Source organism: Cyprinus carpio, chromosome B3 (assembly GCF_018340385.1).
Source record: "Cyprinus carpio isolate SPL01 chromosome B3, ASM1834038v1, whole genome shotgun sequence".
NCBI classification, from domain to species: Eukaryota; Metazoa; Chordata; class Actinopteri; order Cypriniformes; family Cyprinidae; genus Cyprinus; species Cyprinus carpio.
In genome coordinates, this window is record NC_056599.1 from 38,634,728 (window position 1) to 38,661,085 (window position 26,358).

Below are 26,358 nucleotides of genomic sequence, written 5' to 3' on the forward strand. Positions count from 1 at the left end.
CAGAGTCAAGCACAGAAACAGCAGCACTTCAGATTCTCAAAAATTAAATGAAGAAAGTTGATGGAGGGCTTTAAGAAACAAACAACAACAACAAAAACAACCCGTGGTGCTTCTCTGACGTGTGTGGAGGGGGAGGAGCCTTAATGCTGACGGATAGGGGCGGGGTTTGAATTTAGAACCAATCAGTGAACAGGAATGTAAGCTGGTGCCTCTGATTGGCTCTTCAGTCAAAAAGCCAAGCAGGAAAGTTGGAACTGTAATTCACAGAGTGCAAACGGAAACTTTTGTGACTCGAGAGCTTTCTGAAATGTCTCCAAAGTCACCATGCATCTTTATTGACGCAAGTATGCATCCGAAATGTACATAAAAAGTGCATTATTAAGACAGCGAGATGTGTGCAGTGTGCATTTGCGAGACAAAGATAGACCTGTTACGCTGAGCATGTGTGGGAAACAGTCCACAATGACTCACTGTTTCTCATATGTGCCAGACAAAGAGAAGGCAAATACATCAGCCGTAGAAATTTAGAGCTAAAAGAATCTCCAATCCACAATTCATTACATTAACCAATAAATCAAAAAATAAAAAACACATTACACACAACAAACACCAAAACTTCACCATATCTAACAACCTAAAAAACCAAAAAAACGTCTAGGCATGATGCGATTTAGCGCTGGTTAAGGCTGCATTTGCAGCAGGAATTCTGCACTCTGCAAACCTGAGGGGCGTTTCCTGTTCTGGGAAAGCTATTGGATTGAGAGACTGAGGAAGGAAGCAGCTTGGCTCGATCCGAGCCTCTCTCTGGCTCCCAGTCGCACAATTCCATATCCACGAGAGACCCTCGCACCTGCAGCTGAGCTCATTGTGGAGCTCCAAAAAAAAATAAAGGACGAGGAAGAATACTCCAAACCATCATGCTATAATAATAATGTCTAAACCTTGAGAGATTTAAAGTGAGCATTCCCAGCCCAGATGTGATTGTTTTTGGGTGTGGGTGCTCCGAACAGTCTCTGAACGGACCCAGCGGTGCTTAACACTAGCCAACACAGACAGAACTAGGGATGAAACCGAATCGACAGCGGCTCTGATGTCATCAGCAGCCGAGATGAGTTCCAGAACCGGAATGTCGCTGCTGGATCGTCTGGAAATGAAAACACAGCAGGGTTTGCTCGTGAACGGGCCTCTAAGACTAGATGTTAAAGGCATAGTTCACCCAAAAATGAAAATTCTGTGATTATTTACGGTCGTTCCAAACCTGCATGACTCTTTCTTCTGCACAAAAATATATTTTGAAGAATGTTGGGAACAAAACCCTTTCTTTTTTTTACCATTGACTTCCATTGCATGGACAAAAATATCTTCTTTTATGCTTCACAGATAAAGAAAGTCTCACAGGTCTGAAACGACACCAGGGCGAGTAAATAATGACAATTTTCATTTATAGGTGAACTATCCTTTCAGGATGGCGATTAATTACTGTACATTCACTGAGAAACAAAAAACAACGTATAGGCAGCAAATCCTGAAATGGCTTTGAAAACTACACAGACATGAATCATTCGTTCGTTCTGACTGCTGCTGGATCTTTTTGTTGGGTTACCTCAGGTCATAGGTCAGAAAATATGCCTAATTTCCTATGAACACCCACATGATACACAAAAGTGCATCCGTAAACAATAGTACACCTGATCTGGGGGGTTTCAGATCAGTGGGAATGAGATTCCAGCCCTTCAGGACAGCAGAGCTGAGACGGCGTTTGGGACGAACTACTGTCTACGTGCGTGTAAACATGCGTGGAGGCAATCTGGTGTTGGTCTACGACTGAGGCACAGTGAGAACGAGAGGTTTTGCATGGATTCGTACGTTAGCGGAAAACAAAATTCGGAAATCAGTCAGCACCAATAATATTCAGGGCGTAGTCGACCACACACGACAGGAGCGAATTCAGAATCTCAAGATCTTTTACTGCAAGGTCATTTTGACAAAAACCACAGACGGTTAGGTTTTTTTTCTTCATCTTTCATTCTTGGTTTTTTTTTTTTTTTTTTTTCAGTACAGTAAGCACAGTTATAGCGAAGGTCATGCCTTCACGAAAAAGTTTGGCACACTCGGTCAGGACCAACAAAAATCACGATTCATCACATTTTAGAGGAACTGCAGCAAAGCCATTTGAACTCAAACTACTGAAATGCAGACCACAAAAACAAACAAACACAAAAAAAATTAAACCTAATACAAAGAGGACGGATATTTTTCACTGAAGTGTTAGTTAGGATCACCATCCACAGGAACACAGGAACACAACAAGTAACTGAAACTCAATCCCTCGGATCCGAAACTCAAAACCGGATCGGGATTCAGCGAGTTGGAACATGGTGACTCTTCAGACTAGTATGGCTGTTCCACACCCACCCCAGTGCATTCTGGGCCTGAACGGTTATCTGCACTCGTAGTGATTATGTAAACACGAGCATGCATCGAACAATGCGGCCTCCTAAGCATCTCCATGCATGTTCAAACGCTTGTTTCTTGGTTTTAGAGGCGCATACAGAATGGGTGTGTTGGTGGGAGAACAAGAATGTGACTAAAACGGGGTGAAAACAGGACAGGAACCAGAGATACGGTGGATTGGGTGTGGAACTGCCATTCCCTATAAGTGCAAGCTGAGTGCAAACGACAGCAAACCAATGCAGGCGGTTCACGGGGGCCGGAATATTCAAGAGTGACGGTGAGAGTTAGAAACTGACGGAGGAGGAGAGAAAGAGACTGTTAAAATGCCAGACGGTAGCATAAGGTAGCATGAGGGAGGTAGAGAGACAGAAAGAAAGAACATTTGAATCTAAATCCGACAACAAACCTGAGGACAGACAGTCAATTACTGAAACACACGTACTCGCACACAACAAACGCACATATAAAAGAGGGGATCTGGTTTTGTTTCACATTAACACTCACTGAAATGAACCAGACTCACAGTGTGAAAAGAAAGAGAGTGTCAGCAGGTGTCTTGATTACTTGAATGATAGCACTGCAATGCATATAAATCACCAGCGGAGGAAGTTGATTTCTGCTCTGAGAAACAGGGGAGGAGGAGGAGCCAGAGGGATTGATTGGCACGTCTAAGAGAGGGTGTAGCCACATTCCTAAATGCATTCAAATAAAACCACCAAAGTTTATGGTATAAAAGAAGCTGCAAGTGGTTGTCTGTTTGAGTCCGTCTGCAATGTGGGGGTGAGAACTAACCATCATCCCTAACTAGCCTAACTGCTGTTGCTATGCCAACCACAATGACGAAATGGGTAGAGAGTGGAGTTAGAAAAGCCAGACGGAGTGGAGATCATATTTAAATGTGAGGTGCAGGTCAGCATGATCATGTAGAAGGGGCGGAAAGCGTCAGGATCCTGAGGAATCCTGGAGGAGGTTCTGGAATGAAAGGCCACTCCTGTGTTTATGAGTCCACATCTGATACAAGAGAAACGATGGGAAAAAGGATGGGAGAATGTTCTATAATTGGTCCTGCTTGCCAAGCTAGACTCATTAAAACCCTGGCACTTTCCCCGTTTTAATGACATGGCACACTGATCAGCTGAAGCCTAAACCACCCTTGTTAGTTTTTGGGGTAACGTCTGTGTTGTGCACATGTGTCCGCATAAAAGAAGCCTGTTGTCCCTCTCGGCCAATCAGAAACCACCCTGACTCCTCCAGGGGGGCGGGGCTTGAGTACATGTCAGTGAGTCTGGCCCAATAAGGGGAAAACTACATAAACAATGGGAGTGTAGGTGGGTGCTCTTGTTTTTGCATGCCAAGGTGGGCAGAAAAAAAAAAAAGCTCTTTCACTTTTGATGACGTATGGCGAATCAAACAAGTGCACCCACTTCAGAACAGAGATGAAAAGGGAACAGAAAAGCCAATCTCACGGTGAATACGCAAGCACACGGAGGGGTGTAGAGAGCGAATGAGGTGGTTTTTGGTTTGCGTCTACAAAGAATATTTCAGTGGTATAGTTTTATAGTGCATTAGTTTGGCAGGAATAACGTTAGAGGATAGGGTAGTACGATTTTAAGGTTATTTTGTTATATAATTAAAGACGGTGATTGAGTAAACACTGCGGTGATAGTTATAAAAAGGATAATACTGCCCTAACATGCCTTGGTGGCATGCAGTCATTCGAAATAGTTAGAAAGGATGCAGCAGAACCGGGAATAAATACTCCCGGGTTACAACAGAACGTAAAGTGGTGTGTTCCCTTGGTGTATAAAGTGTGTGTGTGTGTGTTTGGGTCGAACGCAAGTGGTGTGTGAATTTCTATTGATTGAATGATTGCAGAAATGCAAGTCTAATTTCAGGAATCAACTGGGGTTAAGCTAATTACACTATACACCCCTCCATACACACACACACACACACACACACACACACACACACACACACACACACACAAACCACTCCCAAACCGCTGACATAGACACAAAGCACATCCACAATGTTTCTCTCCACTCAGTTCTCCTCTTTCTTGGCTTCTTCCTTTTCTTCTGCTTTCTTGTCATCCTTCTTGGCCTCTTCCTTCTCCTCCTTTTTCTCCTCCTTCTTGGCATCGTCCTTCTTCTTGTCTTCCTTCTTCTTGTCATCCTTCTTCTTGTCGTCTTTCTTCTTCTCCTCGTCTTTCTTGGCCTCCTCTTTCTTCTCCTCTTCCTTCATGGGCTCAGTGGTGAGGATGATTTTACCAATGTTGTTCCTCTCTTGCATCCTACGCATGGCATCACCAACCTGAGCGGGAGAGAGAGAGAGAGAGACTGGTGAGGGTGTGGATGAGGAACGGTAGAGAGAGCAGCTTGACTGGCCATCTGCTGTGGTAAGAATATCTAACAAGCTGTTGACAGTTGATCTAATACTGAACTTCACTCACACACAAACACCCTTTATGAGATTCTTCATGTCTCCAATTTACTCTGACTCCAGAGAGTAAGGTGGCAGATGACCTCTAGCTACAAGCCTGTGGATTTACAGCAGTGAGAATTATGAACTGCTAAAATAGCATTTTATTGAACAGAAATTTGGAAACGCCCCTGAGTACCAGAAGTCTAGAGGGTCTTTAAAGGCAGGGTAGGTGATTTGGTTCAGAAACATTTGTTATGCTAGCTGAATGTCTCTTCACATCCTGATAGCAATTGCCTACGCTACCTTTAAGTTGGTGCATATGGAAAAAATACACAAAACTCCAATTCTGATTTCATGGACCATATTTACTGCAACTCACTAAAAAACAGTTTGAAAACAGAAAAAAATATATATATTTTATATAGTTTATTTCAGAACCATCAATAGGCAAAATGATTATTTCTTTCAAATGGCTAATCAGACAAATTTATGTACAAATGGCAATAATCTCAAAATGTCTGAATATCAGCTAATATTGTCCCATATATCGTCTATCACTGTTCCTGCTTGGCCAGTCCTCAAATCTAGATAGCAGTATAGCTTTAATTTTTTACAATTTATAAATAATAATAAAAATAAAAATTGATTTTTTGTTTATATTCTAAATTTTTTTACATGGTTAATTACATAAATTAAAACTTTTTATGATGTTGTAATTTTGTAATTGTAATTTAACACATTTAATATAATGATAAATACTTTTGTTTATATTTTATATACTAAAATTGATGATTCTCTCTCTCAGTCTATATATATATATATATATATATATATACACACACACACACACACACACACACAGACTATTTGTTTAATTAGCTAAGCAACTACAGTTTGATGTCCATAATGTCAATATATCCAACTATCAATCATATAATGCTAAAATGCAGATGAAGATGAATTTGTGCTCTTCCTCTTTCAGTATATCAGCAAGTCTCTGGTCAGTAAACCTGTCTCCCGCTTTGTTTTCCCCCCAGTTCACCTCTCCTTTACCACTCTACCAGCCTCTAACAACCAGCGCCACGGCAACAGCGAGCCATCTCCTAGCAACAGGGAAAAGCAACCTGGCCCTGACGATTGACTTGTGGACAGATTGAGGAAAGAGAATGAGACAGGAAATGAGAGCGAAGGACAGGGAGATCAACATACACAGAGCGCTTCAAACAGCTCTTCTTCTCATCAGCTCAAGTCTTGTGAAATATTCGCTTCGGTTGAATGCGAAAGCACTTCATAATTCTTTTTACGAATTTTCAATAAACACCAAAGTCTGACGAGGCTGATAAAAAGCCCGGATCGTCATAAAAGCATCAGCTCGCCGTCGCGCTCACTTACTGTAAGCAGGAAGAGACGTCTCCATAGCAACAGGAGAGATAAGAAAGGAGAAGAAACAATAGGGAACGATGGAAGAAAGAACAAGTGAGGGACGAGGCAAGAACGATTGATCAAAGAGTTGAAGGAGTACAAGGCATGAGTGGTGGTTGAGGTGACACATTCGTATATATTTAATCTCAATGGATTTCAACTTCCTGGCATAAATACACTCCCAGATATAATTATACTTGTGTTCTTTTCCCCAAAAACACATCAGCTCTCGTCTGACACTCATTCATTCACCTGTTCTAGGTGGGTAGGTGGAGTCAATTCGGGGCTTGATCTTGCCCTGTCTGTACAGGTCCATAACGGCTGCCATGGCCTGAGCGATGAGCTCGGTCTCAGAGTCCAGGTACCCCAGGTGAAATCCACACACCGAGCGGTTTCCCTGGATCAGGCTCAGGGTATGTACGGAGAACTGCTGGTACCAGGTCTTAGCCACCACAAACAGGTTCTTCTTCTGACCTGCCAACATGTTAGCGGCACCTGCAGGGTGCAAACACAAACATCGAGATGACACAGAAAACACAGATATACATCAGTGCATTAACATCAGGATTTTGGATCAATTCTCGCAGGATATTACTATGATTTATAGGATGGAAGGTATGACTGAAATGTTATTACAGCAGGAGTAATTTTCTATCACGGTAAGAGAAAATATTATACTATAGTTTGTTTATATATATTTGTTATACACACACACACACACAGTATGAGTCCATTGAGTTTTAACATACCCTCTATGGCGTGTGGTGAGATTGATGGGGGGTAGTTGAGAATGAATGGGAGAAAGTTACGAGAGAGGAGGCAATGCCTCAATTTGCGATATGACTGAATATGACTGGTTATGTTCGGCTGTGATTGGTTCATGCAATAAATCCCACCTCTTGTGATCAAGTGTGTTCGCGAATCATTCTGAATGAACAATAATAATGGAGTTAATGAAAAGACTAATTAAAAAAAATATAAGTAAACAACTCACACACATATAACCACTTTGTTAGGTCAAGATATGACGTGAAATGGCCCAAAGACTTGGATCTGTGGGAGTTTTTAGTGAGTAATCAACTTATATCTCCTACTGGACTGTGACCAATAGACCAATATTTGCCGAAAAACACAAAAATGGTTACAAGTTAACTGTTAAAAAGAAAAGCTGAACATAAGTTCAAAAATACAATATACTGTATAAATAGTTACTGCCTTAAGTTATTTTGAATGCAAAATGCATAAAAACACTAATTTGAAGAGATTCATGCTTAGCTTTAATAAATATTAATTACACTGTTAATGTAAAAATATTAAATAGAATAGTTTTTTTTTTCTTATTCTGATAGCGTAAGTAAAGTTTGTTTTATCAAGAAAATGTGACGATGACGAATTTATAATATACATATGTTTTTTTTTGTTCACACTTTTATTCAGCAAGGATACATTGATTGAAAGTGACAGTAAAAACATTTATAATGTTTAAAGATTTCTAATCCAAACAAATGCTGCTCTTTTGAACTTTCAAGAATCGCGAAAAACATGGTTTCATGAATTCTCCTAAAATGTGTTGTAAACTGCTTTCAACACTTGTAATAAAAAGAAATGTATCACCAAATCAGCATATTAGGATGATTTCCTGAATGATCACGTGACAATAAAAGACTGGAGTAATGACTACTGCAAATGTTAAAGTGTAATAATATTTCACAATATTACCATTTTACTGTATTTTTTGATTAAATGCCTTTGTGAGTGTAAGAGACTTATTTCAAGAATATTTTCAACAAAATAAAGTGGGAATGGTTTTATATTTTAGATATCCATTTGTCAGTGCCCGTTTTGGATAAATCAGTGAATTACATACTAAAAAGACATTTTGTCTCCAATTCAGGGGTCTCATTTAGAAATAATTGTGTATGCACAAAATGGGCATAGAAACATGCATACGCAATTTTCCACGCACATAACGTGATTTACAAAAAATAAACTTGGCGTAAATATGTACGCACCATACGGACATTCTAGACCATGCATACAAACTCTTTTTCCTGGACTGAGAAAAGTAATTAAGTAAACAGCGATTTTAAACTTTAAACTGTTTTCATGTCGATATACACATTTATATTAAATACTCCACTCGCATTAATGGAGATAAACACTGAAATTACATAATTTTACAAAAATTACATACATAATTTTTATTTTATTTTCCTGTGGTATGCTTTGTTTTTCATGACAGCGAGGAGTGCTATAGATGCACAATAATTCATCTTCAAACTAAAACTACAGATCACATGTTATGAGAAATATTTAGCGAGAACAATGATCAAAGATGCGCACTACTGGACACTGCTGGATTCAGTGGTCGAACGGTCCATTGTCCGGTATAGGACCAATGATAATAGCTTTCTGTACAACCGCAGCTGCACGGAGGTGTTGATGTCATGTGAAGGCATCTCAACAACATAATGAAAAATACCACTATATTTGAAGTATACAACTAGGAGAAAACGGTAAGATTTGCACGTTTCCTTTTTAAAATACTTTGTCAGTGACGAGCCGAATCAAACAATTGTATTTACACTGCAGTAAATATGGGCCTATCTGTTTCCACTAAAAATAGCTAAAAGATGTTCATCAGCAAAACTGCATACATTTAATTTGATTTTAATTGTTTAAAACAATTGAAATACTATTTGGCCAGTGTAAAGAATGAGATCAACTCTATTCTAAATATATATATATTTTTTATAAAACATAACAGGATACTGGATAATTTTTAGCAATAAAAATTTATGTGTAATGGCAACAAATGGCATTATAGTCCCCATCTCATATTTCCTTAATGTCTCGTTGATAAAAACGTTAACACAGGGTGGGAATAAGCATGGAAATGATATGCAGATGAGGTTATGCATAGTAAAACAATGCGTTGTAAGCTCCATATATGGTTATTTCAGGGATAAGTCGGGGTGGAGATGCACGTACACAAAATCTTCCCCTGACTGGGATTTATAAAGGGATTTTTGCGCATGTTCTGGCGTACGCATGGTTTTAGAAATCTGAAAACTTTTGTGCGTACGCAAAATCTAGCTTTTGTGCCTACGTACACTTTTAGGATGAAATCTACAGAGAGTTTTATAAATAAGACCCCAGATCTTCGGAAAAAAAAAGATCATATTTATAACAAAAGAATAAGTTTCTTAGGCATAAAATAAACCTCTTAATAAGTTTAAAACTTTTGTTTAATAGCTACACTAGTAAAAAATGTCTGTGTGTGTGTGTGAGAGAGAGGCGTCTGAACTGTGAGCATGTGCCTCGAGCATGAATAGGTATTTGTGTGAGTTTTCTGCATGTAAAATGTGTGTGCGGTTGACCGACGGGTGAATTATTGCTTAATGGCTCCCACAGTGAGCGTTCTTCATTTACAGAGGAATGACATGCCTCTCTGGCCCTCCTTCTCGCTCTCTTTCTCCCTTTTCCAACACTGCACTCTTTGACCCGTCTTCATTCGCTCACTGTCCGCACATCCTCTCGCATCGCTTCCCACGTCTGTCACTCCCTCGCTTGTTTTCTCCCTCTCGTTTTAGTGTCTCTCCACACGATTATCCCCTTCATTTCGCACATGTCTTCTCTTTCATTTCCTAACAGTCTAACCATCATTCTCTCTGTTCACTTCAAAGGTGGCATATTAGCATGCAATAAGATAAAAAAAAGGATACATTGGGACAAAAAAAGGATATTAGAGTAAATTACACTCTATCGTACCATTAGCGAGGGGGAAATGTACACATAAAGCAATGACAACCCTCTCTGTCTCTCTTTCTCACCACACACATATCAACACAAAGCGAGCTCTGATTTGGCCTGTGATTTGGACCGTGACCCAGTCTGCTACATTCGGACACATTCTGGGTTCTGTGTCAGATAGAGGAGCCATTGTTCTGATAAAGCAGGATAGTGGAAGAGAGTGAGCGAGAGAAGAGACGGAGGGACAAAGACAGTTGTGTGGGACTTCAGGACGCCATGTTTTTGAAGGGGTCTTGTTCAGGGTATTGTGTTTCTGAAGTTGATTTACTGTAATAAGTCACTGTCAAGCTATTCAGATTTATCAGCTGGACTCAATTTAACCAGTGAAAAACCTCAGCCGTTCAGATTGATACTGTAGCATTTGGTCGAGGCCACATGAAAAAACATGACGAGAGGAGTGTCCGCGAGCTGGTGGTCAGAGCGGCTCACCGTAGCTGACGAGCTTCCCCATTGGTTTCAGCAGGTTGTAGCCCTTATGGGTGTCAGAGCCTCCCAGAGGATCCAGAACAATATCCAATCCTAATCAATACACAGGAAGAAAGACACAGACGGTGAATGACCAAAAGTAATGTTCTTCTTGCATTAATTCATATTACACTGTATCTATAAAACTGTAACTGCTTGCCCAATTAACAGAAGTCTTAATTTAAAAGAGTGCATCTGTTTTCGTTTTAATATACTTAAGTTCTGAATTATTACAAATCTTGTGGTTTTAAAATTAATGTTAAGTATAGAAATTATATTAAGTATAGTATATATTTATTTAAAGTCAACATCAAAAAGGCGTCATTTTCATGGCAAAAATAGTTGAAAAATACAAATTATAACCAAATACAATAAAAACCAGCAAAAAACAAACACAATTAATTTTTAAAGCAATTTATAGTTAAATTTAAAAAATACATTAAAATAGAAAAAAAGTTGCTTTAAATTGTACACAGTATTTGATAATATTACGGTTTCAATTATTTATCAAAGTAATATAATTTTAGTAAGCTTGAGAGACTTCTTTCAAAAACTAAATTTTTTAATGACCCTAATATATTTTTATATATTTCTATTGATCAAAGAATCTTTATTTTATAAGAATCTTTATTTTATTATTGTGATGTTTTCAGCAATGCATGTCGATTGTGCTGTGTTTTAGTGGTTAGATAATTTGCACTGTAAAATAAAAGTTATTTGTCTTTAAAGCTCCACTGCAAACAGCAAGTTTAGCACATCAGTGTATTGCTGAAGTTCCTTATTCAACAGTTCTTTATGGTTAACGCTGCGATCGTGTTGTTGAGTGGAACGTCATCGATGTGAGGGACTGTGTTTTACATCTCTAAGACGGTTATGGTCAGAGGAGTAAATCACATAAATGTTCAGTCATGGAAAAGAGCCAAACAAAAAAAGGAAGGAACTTGTTTTGTACATTTTTGTGAGGAGACAAAAGATTTAACAATGTTTTATCGGACACAGTATTAAGAGTTACAGCTGACACACACACAGCAAAACCTCAATAGACAGAGTGGACAGATGGAAGTTTAATATACACAACGGTCCCCTTGCTAACAGCAAAGCAGAAGCTTCTTATGTTAGATTTCCATTCTGGCACTATATTTACAAGGCTATTTGTGCACATAACACCCAAAGTAAAAACTACAAACTGAAACCATTTACATCTATTTATTTGTGATGATTAGTCATTGGGGGAACATGTTGCATTTAAAATGATGTTTAATTATTAACAGGTGGTCTTAAAACAAGTTTATTAACCACAAAATCAAAAACGTCTTTTAAGCTCACTAAGGCAGATCAGCAATGCAGTAACGAACAGAAATATTGTGAAATTTACTACAATTTAACTAACAGGTTTTAATTTCAGTTCATTCTAAAATGTAATGTATTCCTGTGAAGCAAAAGCTGCATTTCCAGCATCATTACTCTAGTCTTCAATGTCACATGATCCTTCAGAAATTATTATAGTATGCTTAAATAAAAAACCCCCTATTATTACTATCACTTCAACATCAACACATTACCATTATACCAATATAAATATAAAAACATATCTTTAAGGTCACTTTGATCAATTTAATTTGTCCTTACTGAACACTGATAAAAGTATACATTTCTTTCAAAAAAAATCTTGACCCCAAACTTTTGAATGGTAGATCATGTTCTTAAAGCTGGTTTACTGTGTGAGTGCTCACCTTTGGGGCTGATTTTACGGATCTCCTCACATAATCAAGTGTCCCGGTAGTCAATGTGTGCGTGACTCCGCCCCTGGCTGATGACCTCGTGCTTGCCTGGGCCGAGGGAGATGCCAAACACGGTGACATCATTCACCGTTTTACACAACTGAGTGGCAGCAATACCCACCCCACCTAGAGAGGAAACAAAAATTAAGAAAAGTGAGAGAGAGCCCTGAACACAAAGTATTTTCAGCATTTTCCATCTCAAAAACAAGAACAGAAACATGCAAGCAAAGGGTACAGCAGGACAAAACTCAGTGCTGCCATATGACCTTAAAGACGAGCACCCACCCACACATGTACAAACATTAGGACCATTGTAGCAGAGTACCATTATCCTGGTTTAATTTGCAAGTGCTTTCAAAGACAAATAACTTTGATCAATTTATTAATGGATTTTCTAGTGTTTTTCTTCTGTGGAGGAACACAAATTTATCAGAAAAAAACTCATGAACATAAAAGGTTAACGTTTAAACGCAGTGGTTTATGGTGAAAGTTTTTATGAGAACTGTTTACTGCGTACACAGTCTGCTACCGTTACTACTGAAAATACAGCAACAGCAAACATCTTTAAGTCATTTCAAAGCATAGTACTTTTAGTGCCAAGCTTTAACCTCAAGTCTGAGAGAGGCTCCAGGACAGCAGGTCACACAAGTCACGAGTTCTGTCTGGGGTCTAATGTCTTAAAGATGCCATTTACATCAGACATAGATTTGTGAGCAGATCCATTTAATCTCAATTTTACTGCGTGTCTTGTGTGTGTGTGTGTGTGCTTCAAAGGTGTGTGTGTGTGTGTGTGTGCTTCAAAGGGAGCAGTAGAGCCGAGTACTTAAAAGGTCCTAGTGCATGAACCTACAAAGGGTAAAGCTTATCTAATGACAAAATTAATAGTAGCGCACATACAGTATGTCCAGTGATATTCATAAAATGTCATCTCATCAAGTGCTCTAGGCTTTGGATTGTGAGAAATGATGCTTGCAAACGACCACAACACACACACACACACACACACACTTTTAGTCAGCCCCTGTGAATGAATAGGATACAAAAACTAAAATCACTTTTTATCGTAAAATAAATAAACTAAAATAAAAAGCCAGGAATGAGTAACAGGCATGCAAAAAATAATACAATACATAAAACAGGTAAAATAAAAGCAAAAACTAAAACATACAATAAAATATAAGCCAGAAGTGAGTAACCGCATGCAAACCGGTTGTTGTCGATAAACAAAGTATCAAACTATAGACAAAAATGTATATTTTTTTTTCTATAAAATAAAAGAAAAGAAAAGAAAAAAATATATGATACACAATACAGGCTGACGTTCGAAAAAATTAAGTCAAATTTCCAGAAGCTTAAAATAAAATCAAGTAAAAATAATAAAATACTTAACCTAACTCGCGTAGTACAGGTACCTAGTTTTTAAAAAAAACAAAAGGATTTGTAGTGTCTTTATAACCTATTGGTACAATAACACACTGAAGCAATTGCATGGTTTGAGAATGCTACCGTCAAACGCTACAATTTGTGTACAAAATGTAAAATACATGTACTTTTTCTTCCCACTATGCCTGTAGAAAGGAAAATGTTAATCTGTCCACAACGTACAGAACAAGGTATACAGTACATACACCACTGCCAAAGTCCAAGTAGCTTTTACTCTGAGAGAAAATCAGCTGACAGTTCGTAGGGGCGACACTGAATCTCTGTAGTGCTCATATACAGTAATCTTCTTCTGTTCCATCACTTTCATTAAACTGGCCCTCTCTTCCTCGCCCTATTCACCTCGCTAGTGAATGAAGTTTTGTGTTGCCATGCAACTCGGGAAGAGTTGGTTTCTCTGAAAGCAGCAGGACCGCCAAGTTTCTCATCATCGCTCACAATGCATAGAACACCCTGCTGTCTCTCCCGTCTCTCCTATGGACTTGTGTTGTGTGCGGTGCCATGCTGCCCCACGACCACTGTAGCTCCGATCAAAGACCTGTTATATAGCTGCAATAGGATCCCCCTGACCTCACCCCACACACATAACACAGACAAAACGAATCTCTGTCATTTGTAATCTCACTTAGTCTTATGTGTGAATTTTACTATTCCCCCAACACTTATGAAAGAAACACAATACTCCTGCAAAAATATGAAATCTAAAAATATACATATACAGGGCAAGGCTGCATTTAAATATATAATTTAGGTGCAATGGCTGCATTTAAATATTTTTTTAATTAAATTAATATATAATAAATAATTTAAATATAAATAAATTCGAACTCAAATAACAAAAAAAACTAAAAGACATACAAATAATGGTTTTTTGGGTTTTTTTTCGCCCAAAGTAAGTGTTGGCCATACTAATTGGTGTTAACAAAACATCATTGGTAAAGGAAGCGTCTTTCTTTATTTATTTCATTTAATGTTTTAACTTTCTGTCCAAGAGGACAGTTATTGGCCAGAATAAGCTACAAGATAAACCCGCCTCTAAATAGCATGCTAAAACAAAAACTGTAGTTGGTCACTTCAGGAGGTCTCTTTCTGTCCAAGAGGACAGTTATTGGCCAGAATAAGCTACAGTGAGGACCAGACCATATGTCGTTTAGTCAAAGGTCCTGGCTATAAGTGAGGCTTCTGAGGCAACACTGTAATTGAAAAGTAATCCCAAACAAAGGGTTTCTGAATAAAATATAAGTGCACTGATCAAACTGACTCAGGGCTTTTGTGGAGAGCAAGAGAAGAAGAATCCGTAGCTACATATGCAGAACTCCATATGCAGATTCTCCTGTTTAATTCAAAGCATGTGTTGCACTTAGGATTGTGTGGCATTTTTATTTAAGAAATTAAGTGCAATGTTCATCTAATCAGGTCGTTCGAGGGTGAAACACACGCACAGTGAACTCTTTATGCTTCCTTCTATCCACACATTCATATCACACACACCCACACTAGCAGCCAACAATCTCGGCCACAACAATATTACGCTCCCCATCTCAACCCTCCTCTAGCGAGAGGGAATTTTCCACCCAAAACCCTGAGGATTCTGCAGATTCCCACATACGAGCACTCAATCCCACACCCTCAGTGCAAATAGAGGACACAGAGAGAAAGAGACTTTGTTTCACTGCGAGTTGTTGTGACAGGGATTAAAAGTGGATGCTGTAATGTGTGCTAATCTATAAACAAACTTCTCGTATCTGATTCTAGACTGTTCACCATTCTTCAAAACGGTTCTCAAATCAGCACTAACAGGCAAAGGTCCAGCAACACCAAATAAAACAGCTAGTGAGTGTCAGTCGAATTCAAGTGAGTCACACACCAATCAGACAGATAATGGGCATTATTTGGCGCTGTCACATGAAAAGGCTGTTAAACTCTCCGCTCTGGATTTGTTTCTGGACGTATTATAAAAAAGCGCCATAAGCTCCTATATGACATTTTCCACATGTTCCACACCTTATAGGGGGCAGTTGGGCTTATGCTACCACACTGGACAGGCTAGAGATGTAATGGCAAAGGAACATTTCAGAGGAATAAATTAAAGTGTCAATTGCGACACATCAATTTACAATGTAAAATGCCAAAAAACTTGACAGCTGTGCAGTGTTGCCCAATGTGACCTAAACCACATCTTTATCTCGCCTAAAATGCATAAACAAATTCAATGAAAATTAACAAAAGAAATAAAAATGACAAACCAAATCATAACTAAAAATCATATAAAATCTATTCAAAGGCGTGAATAAATTACAACGACTCATTTTTGGTATCAACTAACCTTTTAAAAAAATTACAGGGGCACGGGGGGACAGTACAAGATCATTAGAAATCAATTCTATAAACCTAGCAGATGGTGATCTGCTCCGTTCCTAGAGTGGTAATCTGGAATGCTGGTTGGGTTAGCGTGTAATGTTTGTTTATTTACAAGCGACGCCGCCCATTGGAATCATGGCTTTCTTTTAAGGCTTTCCAGATAAAACAAACTATTATACCAAGTAGGAGTTCTTCACTTTTTATAGGCGTTACACCTCCAAATGCGCTGTAGTCTAGTCACAGCCCACTTTCAAATACTTTGATTGATCTAGTCACAAAACAGTTTGGACCGTGTTTACACCTGTATTTATCGATGTGCTTGTTGTGATACAGATACTTTTCATGCAGCCTAATTAAAAGACCAGACCCGCTTCAGTTCCCTTGGCGCTGTTGCTGAATGGAAAAGAATGACAAGCATCAACTAAGAAACTCAAAAGTATTTTTTTTTATTTTGAGGTTTAAAAAAATTCCTTTGAAGACAATACATATATATTAGACCTATAAATCATGCAGTCGTGCTACATATGAAGGTGCAGTCTGACAATTCTCACTCTCCGTGAAACTCAGAGGAGAACAACACATTTCCCATTTTGACAGCACAATTCAAAACACATCCTGTGCACTGAGATACAAAGGGACCTTCCCCCCCACCTGCAGCATATCACACACGCACACACTTCAGGCATTCACAGACCCACCGACAAAAACAATCTCAAAAAACATAGGAAAACCTACAAGCACTAAACAAAGGACGATGGTTATAATTATGAGAAACCACGATGTGCATACATTAACTACAGACTAATCATCTGTGATTGACGCCCCATCTCAATGACTGACCGAACCAGAGACCTCTAATTTATTTATGGGGGTTGCGGTTTTTGATTTCTCGGCAAAATATGTGTGTATACAAACTAAAGTTTGTCTGAAAAAACATTCCCTGGTTTTCTCTTTTAAGGTGTTGGTGGCGGGGCAACGGAGCTGTTTTCGCGATTGGTTGAGGAATTCTGTGTTCTGCACAACACTCCAGTTGAACGAGGACGCGTTCCTTCCAGCCCGAGCCAACGCTTCATCCACACCCACACTGTCTGATGTATACGTCCCATAAGCCATTCACAGGGGGATATCAGACACATTTAAGACACGGCAGAGGAGGGAATATTAGAATATTTTCAGTCCGTTCGTTGGGCGTCTCATTCATGAGAACACAGAGCAGAATTGATGCCTGTGTATCTAATTCGTACATCCCTTTCTTAAGTACAACTGTCATACTAAATGGATGCTGGAGGGAATTCATTCACGAATGGTTTTATGTAGAATTTACACAAATACGCACGGTTTGTGTGTGTTTTTTTCTGTCATGCTCATTGTTATTACTCATTCAAAAATAATGGATGAGATGTCCAAGATATCAATAATTATACAAACATATACCACTAAAACGTGAACATTAGTTCACTACGACTCGTGCACAGAAACCACTGAAACATGGGACAACTCATATCATATGCCTTTTCAAGGATGACTGCATTGCCTTGCCATGCAGTTAAACAGAAGTCCTACAGGCCCTTCTCAGTACAAAGTTAATAAGTTAATGTAAAACAAAGATGCGCATACAAAACACTGCCATACCTCCACCAGGGTATTTCATTCAATGTGAAACTTAAAAAACAAAAAAAAAAACGCTTTGTTAGAAATTGTTTTATTAGGACTGAAAGGCCCTTTCAGGGGCCTTAGGAGTCTCTTTAAATGAATGTTCATTTTACCTAACTTTTGTAATGCCAACGATTCTACTTCTAACTACAAGTTTTGTCCTGTAACTTGGAATCCAGTAACAGGACTACAACTTCAAAATAATATACCCAGCTCTGCATTGTCACATCAAGCAAGACATGTAAGCCCAAAAAGACAATTTTGTAAAAAATTTTTACAGTAGTTTGTGCTGTGACCATGGGGTGCTTTGGCTTCTAATTACACTAATCAATCACTGGCTTTAACGGTTGTCTTGCAATCATCTCTTTAGCTTAAACAATACCAAACAGAAATACTTCGAACATCAAATACTTCAAGTATGACCAATGTTTTGCAATTTTTCATTTTTTAAACACGTGACACTGGATTTAATTTTAATTGGCTGTTGGCTTTCTAAGCAGTGCTGTCAGGCAGGAAAACGGCTGTGTGTTATGCCGACTTTTTATTATGAGATTGGCATTTTAAATACTGGTCTATCTCGCAGGTATGTGGAGGGCATACCATACCAGAGCAGTTTGTTCAAAGTTTGCACATTTTATCAGCAAATTTGTACGGATTTTAGCTACTCCCCTCAGTCTGATTTCAGGTATTTCACTAGCTTACCCACCATGTTCTCACATGGGCCGCTGTGACCCTATCATTGTTTAAATTGTGGTTTTTTTTTTCATATTGTTACCACAAAAAAGTTCATCAGCCCTGAAACTGTGTATTCCCTTACTTTTGGTTATATATATTATAGACCCTCATGGATAAAAATTACACACTTAAAACCCAACACTGTAATGCATCCCATTTTGGGGGGGGGGGGGGGGGGGGGGGGGGGGGGGGGGGGCGGGGGGGAGGGGGGGGGGGGGGGGGGGGGGGGGGGGGGGGGGGGGGGGGGGGGGGGGGGACTAAATCATCAATTAACACACACTAACAACAACCTACACACAACACGACATTCTATTCCGACTAGAAAACCCTTAATCACTTTAAATTTTGCATACTTAAATGACTAATTGTGGAATCACAGTTTAACAAAACAACTATCATCCGAAAATCTGTCCACCTGTTGTTTTCAATTACGGCCAAAGCAGTCGTTCTTCCAGCGCGCGACAGTAGAACAGTGCCTACGTTTCTAACTAACAGATGCAAAGGGACTGTCGCTTGTATAATATTAGTGCTAAAGATGGGTTTGAACACATACAGGAATATCCTCTGAGAAAATAATAAACTATTCAATCCTGCACCTGCCACTACAGTGTCTCCCCCCCCGTTTACCCAAAGTTCATTATTTAGAGAGCATTGGTTTCCCCAACACACACCCCAACACATGCGTACACTGCAGGAGAGAGAGAGAAATCCCTTAGAGACGACACTTGGAAATAGTTAACTGCCACAAGGGACTCACTGATCCACTCCCACGAATGACGATGGGAGCACATAATTAAATGTAAACCACTACTGTACTCCCTCGCCGCTGTAAAAAGCCCCAGGGCTCCCTTTTGGCCAGCTGCAAGAACCGTATATACACGAACACTTCCGCACACCTCCTGCACATGATGGAGGTGTCTCTGTGCTGCAGTGCATGAAAATATTACTACATTATGCTGCATGTACATCCCGTTATGAAGCCTGTTATACATTTGCATAATCTCCACAGTGCGACACACACACACACACACACACACACACACACAACACACACCACACAATTACCGGCAGCCATATGGATGAGCACGCTCTGGTTTGGACGCAGGTGCCCAAGTCGAAGAGCATCAAGTAGGCGGTGATGTAATTGACAGGAGTGCCCGCCGCCTCCTCAAAGCTCATGACCCTCTGGCATAAGGAAGTGTGTGTGGTCGCCACCACTACTACTTTCCTGCCCACCATACCGCTCCGGTTCAGAACCAGGACCTTATCACCCACCTACAGACAAGAAAACAGAGAAACATTCAAGGACCATTTGGATAACATCGCTGGAATCTTTCAGAAACATATGACCTCCTTCAGGGTTTCATGCACAGTCACTACAGCAGCACTGCAACAAAATGTTGAATATACGTCAATAAACATAAAGAGTTGTTTTCGAGAAGATGCGATAATACTCAGAGGAGCTGTTATTTATTTGTTCATTTGCTGTTTTGCGTAGGGTTGGAGTTTAAAAAAAAAAAAAAAATTTTGGCAAGACAATCAACAAAATATCACAAACCTTAATGATCTCTTGTCAATACCCTTCAATAAATACACCACAACACAGTAAGAAAAACTCAACGAAATATACTAACCTGAATATTTGAATATTTGAACTGTACAGCACGCCATCTGGACTATTTTTTGCTAATCTTTTTATCTTAGAGCAGATAAATGTTCCCTTCATTTAGAGTTGTTTGATAATATCAGTTGTAACAGAAAATCCTTCAATTACCTTGGCGACCCCCCCACCCCCACCACCACATACATACACACACACACACCCACACACAGATACAGGAAAAACTCACTGAGCAAGACTCCACTACTTCCTTTGGAATGAAGAGATACAAGGAATGCAAACACACACACATTTGTAGCACATAAATCTGAACCACCCATTAGTGAGTTTGTGCAGAGCTACATTGGTTTGTTGCATAATCAAACCTATACATGACAATGCATAATCTAATATTTAGTGAAATGGAAATTCACTATTTCCTGCATGCTACTGGGAGCTTGTGAATTTTAAATCAAAATTGACTTTCAAACTTGATCCCCCAGTGAAAGGATATATTTATTTCTGGTTGAGTAGGCTGGACTTCTCATCATTCAGGTATTTTAAAACCCCGCCCCTTTCTTACAATCAAACACAAGCATTTCAGACAGGCCTTCATCCAATCAACAACCGAAGGATGATAGAACTAAATCCCCACAATAAACTTTTTTTTCCTTTTTCAATAAGCTGTTTCTTTTGGATGTATGATCCAATTCAGAAGAAAAGGTCTGACGCTAATTCCATTACATCAAAATTTTAAGGTGTACACATGTCGGACAAAGCCAAGCTACAATTGTGATATTTAGGTCTGTTAGTCTGACTTCACCAAAAACCTGACCAATACCAGTTCAACTGGACTAATGCACTTACATGGCATTTTTATTGTCAATTTCTTAGTTCCCATTATTTTGCACCCCATTGCCTTTCAATGTATTGGCAAAAAGAGAGTTCAAAAATATCTTGGTGTTCCCACAGAAGAAAATAATAGTTTTGAACTAAATGAAGCTGATTAAATGGCGATTTTTTAATTTTTGGGTGAACTATCCCTTTAAACACAGTACGAGCAATAGGTGGCACCCACTAATAAACCTCTAAAGAATTGCACAGTCTAATAGTCTGCACCACTAATGGTCCATGTTTTCAAATCAGTGGTTGAGCCAGTGTTGTTATATCCAACCCAGTCAAGCTGCTCAGAAAAAACAAAAAACAAAAACAGATTGCCATTCTGTTTGGTGTTGCTGGCGCCAACAAGCGGCACACTTTACTTTTAAGCGGTTTACAAGATTCATAAACCAGTGACACTGACTGGTCTGACCTTTGTAACTTGCACAAAAAACATTCAACACTTATATCCCGTCCTCCACTTGTGTATTTTCTCAATCACTAGCATCACAAACATCCCACTTCCTCCACCCACTCTTTCTCCATCTATCACTCCTTTTCATCTCTCATCTCCCCGTCTTTCTTTATTTCTAAAGATCAGTTCCTCTCATCGGGGGGGCAGGCAGATCCTTCAGCCTCAATGAGCTTGAGAGAAGACAACACACACAGCCGGAAAACAACCTCGCTCTTCATTTCTCTACCTGAGGACACACAAAACTTGGCACCAAGGTTCAACAGAGCTTCAGAACCACACACAAGATTTCTCAAAAGCAAAATGCAAACACCAATATACCCAGCGCTTCCCTCACAGACAGGAAGACACGCACACGTCTAATAGGCCCAAGAGACGCATGGGCATCCTTGTCTATACAGTCCAATTAGAGAGCGGGACTACTCCCAAGCCGATACGTCTGTGCCCCAGTTCATCTCTCCTCACGGTTCTCAGTCTTTCCTGTCTCTCTCTCTCTCTTCTCGTCTTCCCCACGTCTCAGTCTTGCTTTCTGCCATTCCTCTTCTTCTTTCTCCTTTAATTGGACTTTCTGCACATCACAGATCGATGGACACTTAAGTCTTGGCCAGGAACTGTGATCATGACTCACCATACGGGGAAATCAGCCCTCTTCCCCCTCCTTTTTTCTCTCTCTTTCTTCATCAGACTTGCAAAACAGTCACACTTGTGTCACTAACTCATCATACTTTGTATTCTGTGCTTGCGCTGAACACACACACACTTTTCAGCTGAGATTGCAAAGATCAAGGCCAGCTGAAGGTCTCGTGAGATGTCTGTCACTGGCTGTGATCCTCTCCCATGTCTCTCCAGTCTCTTCCTGTCCTGTATGCATGCACGTACACACTTAAACACACATGCTCTCTCACACACACAGACTTTGAAGGGTAAAGTGGCTCTCTCTAATGCATTTGGCTCATACAATACATCTGTCGGCGAACTTCTAATCTTGTTGCTGTGGAAATGAGCGGGATTCTGCTCCATAAAGCTTTGCGGTCTCCCAGCACTGATTTTGTCTATTCTGTTTTGTTTGTTTTGTATGTGGCGGCAGTAGCCCTGCGGTTGAGGCTCTAAGCTTCTAACACAAAGGACGGCAGCTCAAAATCCCACATGGGGTGGAGAGATATTGAGATCACAATCCTATTTTATCACCTCTGTGCCTTTGAGCAAGACAGCTTAACCACCCCCGCATGCTCCAGGTGGGGTGCAGTCCATGCAAAAATAAACTGTTGCTTTAAATTGGAACCATCTATGAAACAGCAACTATTTTATGGAGGAACTAATTCACTAAATATTTCTGCTATATTTTAACTAATTACCTGAAATATTCTGATTACTGATTTTCTAATTTTTATTTTAATATTAATTAATATGAAAAAATTAGCTTTATTTTTCACTTGCATGTTAATTGGTATCCACCAAGCATTGTAAAGAAATGGTTAGTTATTTTGCAAAATATAATATAATTTATTTTTACTCTCCCTAAAGTTCTTTTAAATAACTTTATTTTTAAATACCACAATGATTTTATAATTACTATTCATGCAGCTTAATGACCTCAGTCTAATTGGAGAGATTACATGGAATATTTATTCTTTTCCCCCTCATTCAGTGTTTTTTTTTTCCTTCAGTTTTTCTTTTTTTTTTTCTGGGCCTGCAGAGATCCTAACCCCAACCCTATGAACTAGAAAAGGCAACAAAGTGACGAAAATGGTGACCAGTACAAGACTTAAGATATATAATGTCCCCATTATATATTAATATTACATGCATATTATGCATTTTTCCATTATTAAATTCCTATAAATTGCAATATTTTTAACTACCAACTTGCCACATTTTTTTTTTTACCAAATCTTTTTACTTTTTTTTTTTTTTTACCACGTACAAATATAAAATCATATTTTTAATATACTTTTAAAACTATAAGCATTATATGTTTTAAAAAAACTTAATGTTAAAAGTTAAAATACTTAAAATGCACAGTGAGGTACAACTTCATCTATTTATTATTGCTCGTTTTTACGCTGCACCTAATAAAACTGAGCTTAGAGAGTCATTTTATTCTCATCCGCGTCGTTTTATACCCTACAATTGTTAAACTAGGTCATACTTCCATCACAGCACCATTACTGTTTCCCACTTCTGTAACCACTCTCTGCACATCGTGAAACACTGTTACCTCTCTTATTGTATTGTGACATTACGGCTCAGTAAATGTTTTTTATTAATTTTTCCACCCTGATCACTCTTATAGTACCACTAACTGAACAAATCTCAGCCTACGTCTCATAAACCCATAACTCTTCCTTTATGGCACCGTTAAACTGCTCTTAAATGCGAGTACTTGAAACCATGTCAGGTTTCCATGTCAAAAACCTGGGTTAAAACAGTTTCTTGATCAGAAATGGTACACCACACCATCAGCATTCAGCTATAGAGGCTCGTGTCCCTGCTGTTCACTTACTGATATTCACTGCATCGCTGTTTATCACATCGACCTGTCAAATCACACCACACACACCACACACCACAGACAGAGGGGGAGAGGGAGAGCGAGAGAGAGAGGAAATTCCAGGCTGACAATGTGGTCCAGAGGAAGATAATTGTGAACAGATGCATCTGATCCTCGCAGCAGAACTCTGATAAATATTGTGTGTGCGCACAAGCAACAAGTTACATGAATTATTCATTACGAAAATGCTAATATAGACAGCGAGTGGGCACAAGAGAGCAGTTTCAGAATAACATCTGTCAGGTCATGTGAGATGAGGTCACGGCCTTTTAGTGTCCACCTCTACAGTGGTGTGGTGCAGAGCCAGCGTCTCAAGCTCTTCCTCCAAGAAAGAGTCATTTACCAGACGCCACAATCAGCAGATTCCTCACCTCACATGCTCACCAAACAATGTCAGCTTTGCCAAGCTCCATCAGGTCTCCCAAAGTGAGAAGAAGCGATTGTTTGCTTGCTGACATGGTAATACAGAGAGAGCGAGAGAGTGGCCAGTGATCTTTTAAATTCAATATCGGTGACAAACGAAGCTGAGGATGGGCTGGACCATTATCATCCTCCTCCGCATCACCCAACAGCCAACGCCTAGTGCTCGCTCTCTCTTTCCCTCTCTCGTGTTAACACACGCTCAGGCTTTAATCTGCATTTCACACAATTCTTCAACATCCTACCTCGACCGCTTCTCATTAAGCGTGTTTATTCTCGGGTAATACAAATATCAAATCCTTTCAAACAAACTCTCACACAGAGAGCCGGTGCATGACGTTGCCATGATACGTTGCCATGGAGACCAGCGCAGCGACCACCAGGCATGACTCATCGATTTGTTCACATGGAGCACATAGAAAGTCAATTAGTCCACGTCATACTAGACTCCGCCGTTTTCTGTGGAGCTGAGAGAGTAACCCGAGAATTACATTTATTTATCCTATTTAATCGCATAGATATCCGCCGGCCAACTGTATCAAATATGGTAATTATAAGAAATTGACGTTTATATAAAAGGAAGAAAATAATTATTGTTTAAAGAGGCCAAAAACGAAGAGAAGAGACAGAAAAAAATCTGGCAGGAATGATGAATGATGTCAGAGTGTATGTCGGTGTCACAATGCGCGAGGCAGATGACAAAGGGCGCGTGCGATTAGCATTTTCCCCCTCTCGTGCCTCGCCCTTTTTTCTCTGCGTGTGTGGGAGAGTCTTCCACGAGCCCACTTGACACCGCTATCGCTCGCACAGATTGCTAAAAGTGCATTAAACCCCCACTGAGAGCAGAATTTCGCTACTTGTTAGAACGTTTAGAATTAAACGCGCACGTGCGCGCATGCGGCGCGTCTCAGGTGCGACTTCGCGAGCGCTGAGAGAAAGAGGGGCGGTGGTTCAATCACACAGAGACGCGACAAAATAAACGCTTCCATTCTAGGAAACGACAGAAGCTGTGAACGCATAACTGTGTACAAAAAGTATCATCGGGCGGTTTGTTACTTTCAGCTCAAGGCGTACACAAGCAAAGCTCACTCTGCCGTGAACGTTTAGCGTTCCGGCCCACTGCTCGGGTCAGCGCGACAAGAGCTCCGGTGATTCTGAAATGAGGACTATCGGTGCCCCTCCCGCTCCTCTTTTGTCTCCGGTGGCGAGTGAATGTGACAGGAGTTTGAGAACGAGTTGTCTCTTTGAATGACTGGCATTATTTTGCACAGAGTATGAACTGTAAGCATTGCGGAAACATTTTCATATCAACAAACACGTCAAATGTGCAATAAAATAAACAGCGTTAATGAATAAATGGCTGTATAGATGAACTAAGCGATGAGTTTACTCACTTTTCTGTCAGTCACGTCTTCACCCGACAGCCTCGATGATCCCGGAGCACTCCATGCCCGGGTTACCGGCGGGGACGGGAGCCGGTCATACAGACCCTGTCTCGCCATAAGATCTGCGAAGTTCAGCCCGCACATTTTCACGCGCACCATCACCTCGCCGCTCTTGAGCTGGCTTCCCTTCTTTCACTTGGAGCTTCACCTTATCATAGCCGCCGTAGCCGGTGAGCACCAGAGCCCGGTAGCTGAACGTGTCCTCCTCTGGGGCGTTTCTCCGCGGCGGTGCGCTGGGGTGTCGGCGGGGCAGCGGCCTCGGTGGAGGCGCTGCTGGGGCGGTGGGTCTGGCTTGCTCTCGGTTTTGGGGGACTCGGCGGGCGTCTTGCTTTCTTGCTGCTGCTGCTGCTGCTTCTTTCTGCTCCGGCATTTTTGCTGCTGGGCGGGTGCGTCTTCGCCGGACATGTTCGGATTTTGAGTCGAGAACTTTTGAGGGAGAA

At 40.0% G+C, this 26,358-nt stretch overlaps 1 pseudogene; it reads right to left on the reverse strand.

Annotated features, from left to right (window-relative positions):
• Positions 1-1,607: 1,607 nt before the first annotated feature.
• LOC122136610 lies at positions 1,608-26,347 on the reverse strand (annotated as a pseudogene).
• Positions 26,348-26,358: the final 11 nt, after the last annotated feature.